This window comes from Mustela lutreola, chromosome 1 (genome assembly GCF_030435805.1).
Source record: "Mustela lutreola isolate mMusLut2 chromosome 1, mMusLut2.pri, whole genome shotgun sequence".
In the NCBI taxonomy this organism is placed as follows: Eukaryota; Metazoa; Chordata; class Mammalia; order Carnivora; family Mustelidae; genus Mustela; species Mustela lutreola.
The window spans coordinates 137311113-137323544 of NC_081290.1; the positions used below are offsets into that span (position 1 = coordinate 137311113).

General features: G+C 35.4%; 1 protein-coding gene and 1 long non-coding RNA gene across 3 annotated transcripts in view; one reads left to right on the top strand and one right to left on the bottom strand.

The window, feature by feature from the left end:
* SPOCK3 (SPARC (osteonectin), cwcv and kazal like domains proteoglycan 3) overlaps positions 1-12432 on the bottom strand; it is a 489739-nt gene that overhangs the window by 375860 nt on the left and 101447 nt on the right. The gene's annotated exons all lie outside the window — the stretch shown is intronic.
* Positions 3031-12432, top strand: part of LOC131832138 (uncharacterized) — a 70206-nt gene continuing 60804 nt past the window's right edge. Inside the window, exon 1 of the long non-coding RNA XR_009353933.1 lies at positions 3031-3209. This is a non-coding gene — a long non-coding RNA (uncharacterized LOC131832138). The remainder of the gene's footprint in view (positions 3210-12432) is intronic.

Sequence of the window (12432 nt, forward strand, 5' to 3'; positions counted from 1 at the left end):
AATACTACTTCATTCTATCTCAGAAAATTATTTCTTAGATTTAATAAAGAGTTAATGTCAATTCAACTTTATCTATCCATCCCAATCCTCTGCATCAAGAGACTGCAGCAATAATTAGAATATATAAAAAGGGTAAAAATAATAATTCAAAAGCATTAAATGTACTCTAATAAAAAAAAAGATGAAAATATTTTCAGTTTTAATGTTTCTATTTTATTTGTACTAATTATTGAAATGTTTGTTAGTTTATGAAGAGATGATCTGTTAAGCAAAATACTCATCAATCAGATCATTTTATTCCCAAACCAAATTATTTCCAAACAAGTAACCGATGAAATCTATTTCCAAAATTTATACCTGAGAAACAAAGCATGTTGCAACATTAAGCAAATCTTCATAGTTTCTTAACATTTACATAATGACTTTCTGGGATTTAACCCCTAAATATGTTGACATCAGTCTCAAATTCCCATTCTATTCTGTAAGGCCCCTGCATATATCTCCTGAAACTGCTGTATAGTGACATTCAAAATCCATTATCAGGCTTTGGTAAAACTGCCTATATTAACCTCTAGCTCAACATTCTTATCAATCAATATTTTTCCTATTTGAAACTGTCTCTCCACTGAGGATATCACTTCTCCTAAAGTCTTCTCAAGTGGTGGTTCTTGCCTCCATTGCACTCTTTCCACAAAAGCCTGGGTGGCAAGAAAAAAGGTTGGGGGAGGTGAATGGGGAGAGTAGCTGTTCCTCTAGATTCTCAGAAATTGTCACAAGACCTGTAAATCATTGCTAAAACCATGCTCTCTCCCCTTCTCCTTCCTAAAATGTCATGGTTTTGATAATAATCTTCAGGAATTACTTATCCTTGTTATACTCATCATCTTCCTCCATAATTATAATATTTTTCTTACTCTTTTGTGTGTCCTCTTATTTCTTGAAAACTTATAACCCCGACAACTCTTATCAAAATCCTTGATAATTTTATTATCTACACTGATGACTGTTGATCTTGGTATTTCACTCAGCTCCTCGATGGCCATTTCTTCAACAGGTTTGCCCTCCACATACTTCAGCTACTCACATAATCATGCCTATGTTTTGTTTTGTTTTTTTTTTTTTAAGATTTTATTTATTTATTTGACAGAGAGAGAGATCACAAGTCGGTGGAGAGTCAGGCAGAGAGAGAGAGAGAGAGAGAGAGAAGCAGGCTCCCGCTGAGCAAAGAGCCCGATGCGGGGCTCGATCCCAGGACACTGAGATCATGACCTGAGCCGAAGGCAGCGGCTTAATCCACTGAGCCACCCAGGTGCCCCATGCCTATGTTTTTAATTACCAATAATTGTCACTGCTTTAAAAGAACTCAGCTGAAATATCCTACTGACCAACCACTATTTCCCTTTTTTCCAGCTTTCTTCCAAAAATCCCTCTGACCCACTTGTACTTTCAATCCATCATTAGAAAATTAAAATTAATGTTATAATAAATTCTATTATCAACCTCTTTTGGTGTATTTGTGTGTGTATGTGTGTGTGTGTGTGTGTGTGTGTGTGCGTGTATATAAAGATATACCTTGGGTATATCTTTAGGAATGGACTTCTGAATCATAGACTATAGGTAAGTCACACATTTTAATTCTACATACATTTTATACTCCATGATATTGTTTTTGTGCTTGAAGTTATGATTTACTTATATTTGCCCACATATTTTTTTTCTTTCCATTACTCTATTCTTCAATGATTTTAGGGTTTTTCTCTGTTTTCATCTTTTTGCACCAAAAGAACTACCTTCAGTAATACTTTCAAATGAGAGTCTACAGCTGATGAATTCACTGTTTTACTCTGGTTCCAGATACTTACTTTATTCTTCAGTCCAAAAGATATGGGTATAGAACTCTTTTTGGCAGTAAAGGTTAGTCCTAGTCCATTATCTTCTGGCTTTCATCATTTCAGTTGATAATAGTTAATTGTCAATTTTATTGTTGCTCCATGAAGGCTAAACCTCTCCTAATGCCACCCCCCAGCTGCTTTTCAGTTTTTAATTTCTTTTTACCTTATGTTTTAATATGCTCAGGTAGCTTATGCTTGTTTGGTTGCCTGTGTTTCCCTGCTTGGCATCTATAATAATTCTTGATTCTATAGATGATGCATTTTATCACTTTTAGAAAGTCTCAATAATTTCTTCAAGTATTATGTTAATATCACCTTCTCTCTTCTGTTTTTCTTCAGTTACAATTACACAAATTAGACCTTATTCTCTATTAGAAAAAATAGACCATTTTATCTTTTTCTTCCTCCATTTTTTTCACTTAAAAAATTCTTCTGGTGCTTTATTCTAGATATTTTCTCCTGAACTTTATTCTAATCATCTATTCTTTTTTACCTAATCCATGGATCATTGATCTTCTTTGGTAAGAGTCTAGATAGTAAATATCTTATGCTTTGTAGGATATACAGGTTAGAAAACTCTGCATGTAATACACAAAGAGTCATCGACATTATGTAACCAGGTGGAAATAACCATGTGCCAATAAAATATTAGCTATTAAGTATGCCATATTTGGACCATAGTCTGTAATTTGACAATCCCAGGTCTAATATAACCTGTAGAGTTCATACTTTCTATTACTATATTTTTTTATATCTAGACTTTATATTTGACCATTTTTATAGTCTCTAGTTCTCTGGTGAAGTATAACATGATACTGAATATTTTCTGAGCACATTAATTGTTATTTTAACATTTGTGTATGATAATTTCAACATCTGAATCAATTCTAATTCTATTGGTTTTTTGTTTTTTTTCCCTATTAGCCATATCTCTTGCTGTATCTGTTAACTTTTCAAGAAGCTGAAGTCTTAGTATGAAAACCAGTAAAGGCTCTAGATAAAACATTATCTTGAGCACGTAGTTACCACAGAGACACAGCACTTAATACAAACCAGGTTAAACTAGATCAAGGCTGAGTTTTAGTGCTTTTAAGACCTGGTGTATTTCTGCTTCTCCCTTATTCCCATGGTTATTTATTTCTAGGAGTCCCAAGTGAAAGTCTTGGGGATTTATTAGGGTCCCTATTCAGAGGTAAGCCCTGAATGCTGCATTTTTCTCTTCTGTATTATGTGACTGCTGATAACTGCATTTAAGTCTTCACTTCTTTACTATGGGATTCTGTATGGCTTACCTGTACCTTCCCAGCTTATGAATTGGTAAGTGTCTAGAGAAGATATACAGTGCTTGCTTACTTGGTCTTTCTTTCCCAAAGAGATCTCATTACTCTATCCTGGCTGTCTTGGAAGTCCTGGACTTCTGGATTTCACCTACCAGTCTTAAGAAATGGGGAGAAACTCTATTTAGGTTTTCAGTCTCTTAGCAGCCATTCTGCTCAGCTTCTTAGCTTCTCTCTCATCTTAGAATTGGATATATATGCCTTGTAGTGAAGAGTGGCATAGGGTATCATGTTATCTTCTCTTGGGATTATGACCCTTCAAGTACTTACTTGCTACTCTTTGAATGCCTTTAAATAGATGTTTGATTTTGCTGTTTGTTTGCTTCTTTGATTAACTTCTAGCTCCCTGGTTTTTGTTTTGGTTTGAGAGGACTGTTATAAGCTAGTCCGACATTACAGAGGAATGAAAATTTACGTATTACTTTTAAATCTTTTGAAAATAATTCAACATGATCTTTCCCCCTCTTTTTTATCACTCTTGCAATTTATTTTCAGTTTGCTATAGCAAAATCATGCTCTGCATTTTTCTTCTCTGCTCCGTATCTGAGCAGGTCCTTCAAGTTGTATTACCCACATTTCCTTGCTATCTGGCTTCCTGTTGGCTTTGGAGAGGGGGAAGCATCAACAGGGAATCAAAGCATGGCAGCTGAAAGGCTGAAGCATTCCTTCCTTTCTTCATGTAAAGCATTTTCAACCTTTGCCCACAGGTTCTCTGGGGAGGCTGCTTTTACCTAGGTCTAGCTTCCATTTGGTTAGTGTCCTCTTGTTCTGCCCCTTTGATGTACTTTAGGCCTAAGGGTAGGTGATTGGGTTTCTTGCTATTGCTTAAAACTTGATGTTTAGCTTGACCTTGGTTATTCCCTTAATCCAACAAGTTACCCTTTTAATAGCCCCTTAGTTAATGTTTCATCAGTTAATCTTTTGAATAAGCCATCTGCTCAGACCCTGACGGATACACTTTCATGTTCCTCATTGGGGTAATTAGAGGGATTTTTGAGGATATATAGCTAGGATGGTTAAGTTCTTGCCCCAAAATATGGACCTTTTAACTAATGCACACCTGTATTTGACAGAGTAAAGCCTTAAAGATAATAAATAGTAATAATTTTATGAGAAGAACTCCTGAAATGCAAGTGTACGTTAATGGGAATTGTACAGCTACAGACACAGGATTAAAAAACAAAACATTAGTTATAAAGCAGAACAAGAAACATAGAGTTGTTAAGTAAGATTCCAAGTGGCAATGTACTACAAAGATAAGTCAGTAATTAAAATGCATTGGCCTGGACTAAAAATGGGATGGAAAAAGCTCATCTGGCTTTAGTTTGTCAGTGTCATTGACTCTGAGTATTTTTCATTACTACAACAATTAGTCCAAGATTTGCAGCTCTTCCCTTGCCATGCTGACCTTTTTACATTGATTCTTTTTACCTGCTGCTAAGATACAAAATCAATATAATCAAGCAGGCAAATCACTTGATACTGAAATTGTGTGATAATAAAGGAGAAAATCTAGTTGCCCAGTGTCCTTGGATGTGCTTTTTCATGTATAAAGACAGGCACATATGCCTACTTTAAAGTAGGCCGGATTTACACTCCCACATCTAATATAGGACCTTTATTTTTAAAGGAGTGCTACTGGACAGAAGCCAATGAGCAGACATGTCAGGTTCACTTTTGATACCATCGGTCTTTGATGACATCATATGGTATTTCTTTTTTCTTTTACTTGTATGATAGTTTTGTTAGATTTCCTCCATTCCTCACTTTTCTCCTATTTCTGCATTTCATCTGATATAGAGCTAGTTGAAACCAGATCTATAATGGAACATTTTTAAAGGGATGATGCAAAGGGATGGTGTACCCTGGTCATTTTTCTTCCTTTTCCATCTTCCATGCTTGTGGGAGACATGCTGGTTATTTGAAGTATTAATAGCAGCCCCCTCAAGCCCTGTGTTTTTCCTGCCACAGTCCTGGATCTTGTTCACAAAAATCCAAAGCAAATTGCTTCCTTGGTAGGAGTGCTCTGACAATTCCTTAAGTTATAGTAAGTTAGTCATCATACACATCTATGTATCAGTCAGCTTTAATATACTACTAAACAATCTGTATTTTAAAAAAGGTTGGAGTACTTGTAAAATCTGTGAAAAATTTGTGAAAAATCACATTTATTTATTTATTTATTTTCAGTTAACCAGCATGTAACACATCATTAGTTTTTGACGTAATGTTCAACAATTCAGTTTCATATAACACCTAGTGCTTATCACAACACATGCTCTCCTTAATACCCATCACCTGGTTCCCCCCTCTTCCCACCCCAATATGTTCTGTAACCCTTAGTTTGTTTCCTGGAGTCCAGAAACCATGAAAGCATGGTTTGTCTCCCTGTCTGATTATTTCCCATTCAGTTTTCACACCCTTCCCCTATGGTCCTCCACTCTATTCCTTATGTTCCACATAAAAATCATTTTTAGAACCCTGAGATCTATTTGGAAATCTTCACTATTACCATTTTACCTTCTGAGAAAGAATATATATCCTATAGGGATTCCTATGATTTAGGTATTTGCTGGAAATTATATTTTATTTAGGTATGTTATGTGTTAATCAATTTTAAGAGTGATAAAACATATATACTGATTTAAGATTGTAGTACATTTCCTTTTGAATATTTCATCAAAATTAAGTTTTCTAAAGTTACTTTTTAAAATAGTGGTGATATATTTTAAAATCATTATTATGAATCCAGGAATCAACCCAGTAACAGGAATATTTTAAAAATTTACAACACATATTTTCCCTTTGGAAGCAATCTTCACATAACTCATCTATGATAATGATATTACATATTCTCAAAATGTAATGCATTAGCATTAACTGGTGATAAGTTGAGATATTCATTCTTAATGTCTAGTTGGAAACTAGTCCCAAATTTTTAAAATTGCTGTTTAACAAATTACACAAGTCTTATATAGAATAATATATTTTTATAGCTTATTTGTAATTCATTCCATGAATAGGGCAGATGGGGCTAGTTCGAATTGTCATCTCAACTAGTGCCTTATATTTGCTGAGATTGGGTCTCATGACTGTAATATAAAAATGCATTCTGACTAAAGACCGGTTGTTTATCTCAACTTTTAGTGGAAAAGAGTGATCAGTGTTGGTGTTTAAATTATGAAAATATTTCAGAATTGAACTGCAGTTGAAAAGTATATTCCTTTTTTTAACTTTATTTTTTAAGAGTAGTTGAAGCTTCACAGCAGAAATGGGAGGAAGATAGAGATTCCCCTTGCATTGCCCACTGCCACACGTGCATGGCCTCTTGCATTATAAGCATCACTGCATTTGTTACCAAGGATGAGCCTACATCGACCTTTAAATCATCCACAGCCCAGAATTAACCTTAAGATTCAACTTGCTGTTGTACATTCTGTGGGTGTAGACAATCTTATAATGACACATATCCACCTTTCTAATCTCATATATAGTAGTTTCACTGCCCTAAATATTCTTTGTGCTCTGTGTATTTATCCCTCCTTCTACCTCCAAACCCACGACAACCACTGGTATTTTTACAGTCTCCATATTATTTTTCTTTTTCCAGAAACATATAGTTGTAATCATATGTATAATGGCCTTTTCAGACTGGCTTATTTCACTTAATAATATGTACTAAAGTTTCCTCCATATCTTTTCATGGCTTGATAACTGATTTATTCTTAGCACTGAGTAAAATTCCCTTCTCTGGTTGTACCATAGTTATCTTTCCATTTACCTACCAAAAATAAGGAAATAAAAAACTGAAGGATATCGTTGGTTGTTACCAAGTTTGGGCAATTATGAATAAAACTGCCTTAAAGATCTATGTGTATATTTTTGTGTGTCCATGTTTTACAATTTTTTTTGAGTAAATGCCAGGAAGAGTGATTGCTGGATCAAACGGTATGTTTAGTTTTGTCAGAACCTGTCAAATTATCTTCCCACATGGCTGGACCATTTTGCTTTCTCATCAGCACTACCTGATAATTCATATTTCTTCACATCCTCGTTGGCAATTTGTGATATCAGTGTTTCAGATTTTCGCAATTCTATAAGGTGTGTTGTGTGGTATCTTACGGATTTTCCTGGTGGCATATGATGTGGAGTATTTTTCATATGCTTATTTGATATCTGTATGTATTTTTATATTTGGCCCATTATTTAATTGGGTTGTTTCTTAATTTTATAATTTTATGAGTTCTTGTGTATTTTGGATAGCTGTCTTTTTCAGATGTATTTTTTGCAAATAGTTTCTCCTGGTCTGTGGCTTGTCTTCTAATTCTCTTGACATTGTCTTTCACTAAACAGAAGCTTTTAATTTTAATGAAGTTCAGGTCATTAATTATTTCTTTCATGGGTTGTGTCTCATGTTATATCAAAAAAGTATCACCATATCCAAGATTTTCTAGGCATTCTCCTATGTTGTCTTCTAGGAGTTATTTTTTTAAAATATTTTATTTATTTATTTGACACAGAGAGAGAGCATGAGCAGGGTGGGAGGGAGAAGCAGGCTCCCCACTGAACAGGGAGCCTGATGTGGTGCTTGATCCCAGGACTCTGGGATCATGACCTGAGGTGAAGGCAAATGTTTAACCAACTGATCCACCCAGGTACCCCTTTTCTAGCAGTTCTATAATCCATTTTTTCTTTGTTTAAGAATTATTCTATTTTTTTATTTTTTATAAACATATATTTTTATCCCCAGGGGTACAGGTCTGTGACTCGCCAGGTTTACACACTTCATAGCACACACCCTCCCCAATGTCCATAATCCCACCCCCTTCTCCCAAACCCCCTCCCCCCAGCAACCCTCAGTTTGTTTTGTGAGATTAAGAGTCACTTATGGTTTGTCTCCCTCCCAATCCCATCTTGTTTCATTTATTCTTCTCCTACCCACTTAAGCCCCCATGTTGCATCACCACTTCCTCATATCAGGGAGATCATATGATAGTTGTCTTTCTCTGCTTGACTTATTCTAAGTACAAGTTCTATATAAGCACTTTTAAAAATATATCATATTAGAGAAAAATAAATGACACATTGTTTTTATGTTGGATTATATTTAGATTTTTTGACTATAAAAGTAGCCAGTGTCTTATGAAATAAAATATACTTGCATGACATCTGAAACATGGTTATTATAAGTATTTAGCATAGATACTGTTGCTCATTAAAAAATTTTAAATGAAAAAATTACCTTACCTAATATAGTAAGTTATATAGTACCATCGAGGGTACTGATGGAGTCACCTTCACTTGTGGGGATAATTATTAATAATCCATAATCTTAAATTAAAGGATTATTTAGCTATTTTGTTAAAAACTTCCTTGAATTTTGTGCTATATTTTAGAAGTTCCTCCTCCTACCTACTGATGTATTCATTCATTCAACCAGAAAATATTTATTAACTACTTTTGTAGACACAAGAATGGTTCAATAGATATTTGTATTATGGATAAATGATTAAGTAGTATGAAAATGAGAGTGATATGCATTCTTTCTTTAATGAATACTTATCTATCATCTTTTATGTTTTGGCTCACTGATCCTCCATTTATGAAGAGTCTTTCATATATTAACCCTTACTCTGGAACCTTTACCCGTAAGTCATATAAATAAAAGATAAGTATTTTTTCCAGACATGTGTTTTTTAAACAAAATAAGATTTTTAAAAGACATTTTAGTGCTCAGATCCCTTTCTATCCTAAAAGGGAGAACAAATATGGTGGCAGGAGTTGGTGGAACATCTTTTACTTCTTTCTGTTTGTTAGTTTGTTTGTTTTCTCTGAGAAATAGGGAAAATAAGAATTCATAAACTCAATAAAGATAGGAGACGATGTATTGTTAATTTGAGGAGAAGAGCTCTGGCCTAGTCTTCTAGAAATGTAGAAGAGTAAATGGAATAGGAAAAAGATACTGGTACCACAAAGGTAAGATGGTAAGACTCAAACTGTGACACAACTCACATGGTAATATGTTTTTCTCTAGCTGCATGAAGCTTTGTGAGTTCAGACCCCAAGGAGGAGGAAATTTGGCTTAAGCTAGGATTGTGACTTATCCAGGCAAATGGTTTGAAGGGAGCATAACATAATGGAGTTATGGTTACATACCTGAAAGAAATTAAAACTTACCATGGAATTTAAACTAGTAATACTAGAATGAAAGCATAAGGATGGAGTGATAAAGAATACAGCAGATACACTAGAAATAATTGGAAACAATGTAAATGTGTCTTCACAGAACTACTTACAATTATAGTTAACGAGAACAAGTCAGATAACCTATAAAAACATATGTGTCTTAGGGGCCCCTGGGCGGCTCAGTTGTTGAGCATCTGCCTTTGGCTCAGGTCATGATCCTAGGGTCCTGGGATTGAGTCCTGTATCAGGCTCCCTGCTCAGAGGGGAGCCTGTTTCTTACTCTCCCATTCCCCCTGCTTGTGCTCCCTCGCTGTGTCTCTCTCTGTCAAATAAATAAATGAAATCTTAAAAAATATATATGTATTTCAAAACCCATTCATGGAGTTAAGGATTTAAAGAAAGCTCAAGGTAGTAATAAGTTCTACATGGAGATAAATGTTTCCTAGGGCAGAAGTGACCCATGGCTACTGACCTCTAGGGCCATGTGAATGCAAGAGCAAAACCTGCCGTAAAAAAAGACAGACAGCAGAACCTGTAACAATTTAAACTGCCACTTGTGGGGCTAAGATTAGGGAGTAGGATTCTGAAAAGCCCCAGTCACCTTGTGTGATCTCATCAGACTGCCAACTCTTTCCCACAGGCTGTTTATTGAATACACAGGGTCGTCATGGAGAAGGCTGAGAGCAGGGCCACAGTGCTGAAAGGTCTGCCTCAAGTGTGCAAAGCAGAGAAGGCTGCAAAAGCCTGTACCAGACAGAGCACCAAGCTGAGAGAAATACCCCTGAGGCACACAGGACCCCCACAGAGTGTTAGGAGTCTACAGCTGTCCAAAAGGTTAGGTCACAACAGGAAAGTGGGCAAAATCCCACCAGAGGTGTTCCAGGCTTCCAGCAAGAGCAAAGCAGTGACTAACTAAAGTCTGGGTACAGAGCCCACGCTGGGAGGGCTCTCTAAGAAAGTGGGAATCCCAGGGACATGCTGGAGCTCAAAGTAAAATCCTATCACCCAAAGAACTGGGTTGTAAAGCATAGAGAGATTTCTGGAACCACCAATATGGAAAGTTCAGAGAAATTCCTGGTCTCACTCATTTGAAACAGTGGAGAATCAAGTCTTATTAAAATGTGCTGTCTCCTATTTTACAGCCTTTCTGAATTTTGCTGAGCAATAATGTATCTGGATATAATGTGTCTTTTTTGCATGTATATGATTATAATTAATCCAAAATACAACCTACTAGATCCAGCTGCTAAAAGAGATTTAAAGCTTATATGATATAATGAGAATCACATATCTTGTTTAAAAGCATTCTTATCTGAAGATCTCCATAATCACCTATAAATCCAACATAATTATTTCCTTGCTTTCTTTTCGTTACTGCGCTATTAGATTTCAAAGAGTGCTTATCACTAAGACTTGTTCTTAATTAAATAAATTCACTCTAATGAAACCTAGGAATACCCATATTACTCACTTTTAAAGGCTGCATAGTTTTAGGGTTGAAATGTTCCTGTGAATAGTTTATACCTTAAGTGTCCGTCTCATTTATTTTGACTGTCTATATTTTATGATGGCTTATGTAGCATTTTCAACTTTAAAATTCATGTCAATGAATCCTTCTGAACACCAGGTGCCATCCTAGTTAAATCTTAAATAGACAAATTGCTCATGTTTCATGTACTAGTTATTCTTGAAAAAGCTTCATCCAAGTGGCATTATATCCTGTTTTACAAGGACGTTAAGCTCTTTTTCCCCCGGGGGTGGGGGAAAAGGATAACTTGGCATTCATTGCTCAGGAAACAGAAATACTGGAAACGGAAATATTGGTTTCTTTGGGCTGTTTTCTTCCTTCCTTCCTAAATACTCAAATGTCAACAGCAAATCTATGAGAAGGGATTTAAAATAATCCATACCAACTTTCCAATTTTTATCACTCCTTTTCTATTATCTCTTCAGTTCCAGTTCTTCTTACCTGTACTTACATTATTACAAACTCTAACTGTTCTCTCTGACATCAATCTCAGTCTTATGGATTAATCCACATACCAGCGGTCAGGACTGAATAGAGAAGTTCACCACAACGCCAGAGCAAACAAGCAGTGCACAAATAACTATAGTACACAACAGCTAGTTCACTGCAACTTTATGTTCTGAACTAGAAGAAGCAGAAAAAAGCCCCATTTCATTTTTGCTGTGGAGGGTCACAAGAATTATTTGTAATGGCAATCCTGGAGTTAAATAGAAGTAACATTTCTATTGGTTTTGTGGGAATGTAGGCTCCAAGACAGGTGGAAAACAGCGTTTTAACCAACACTCACACATAAAAGACATAATCTAAGAATGAGTGTATAAACAGAAGAGGACTTTTGTGAAAAGACTGAATGAGCTTATGAAATAATTCCTAATAAATGCATGTTAGAGCAGATGTTTTAGGGTGGAATATTCCTGGGCTTTAGAAAGAGTCGTCTTTGGAAAGGTTTTCCTTCTAATACTCCTTAAATAATTACTTTTACCATCTGAAAAAAAAAAAAAGGCTACTAAAATTTGTCAGAAAGAATAACAAAGGAAATGCCTGCTGATATTATGCCTTGAGATCTGACCAAATAGTAATTTCTAAAATAATTTCTATCGAAGTCATTTAAACCATCAAGAGGAATACTTGGAACACTTAACAGAATTCTAAAGCAGAAATATGCAGCAAAATTGAAGGCTCGAGGCTGACATCAGTCATAGCTTGTTGTTTGGTGCTTACCATAAAAGCAGTGAATCTGAAGTGTGTAGAAAGAGACTGCTATGTTTGTAATTTACCAGTGGTTCCATTATTCCCTATTGTCTTATATATTTAATCATTTTCATTACCTGCCTGAGCCCTGAAGTCATGTGGATTATAATCTTGTGTGATCACCACTACTGTCAATAACCTTGCTCTTTTTACCAGTGCCCCAAAGGTGTTGTTTAAAAAAAAAGAGAGAGGGAGGGAGAGAGAGAGAGAAGAAAAGATAAGAAAACTAAAGAAAAAT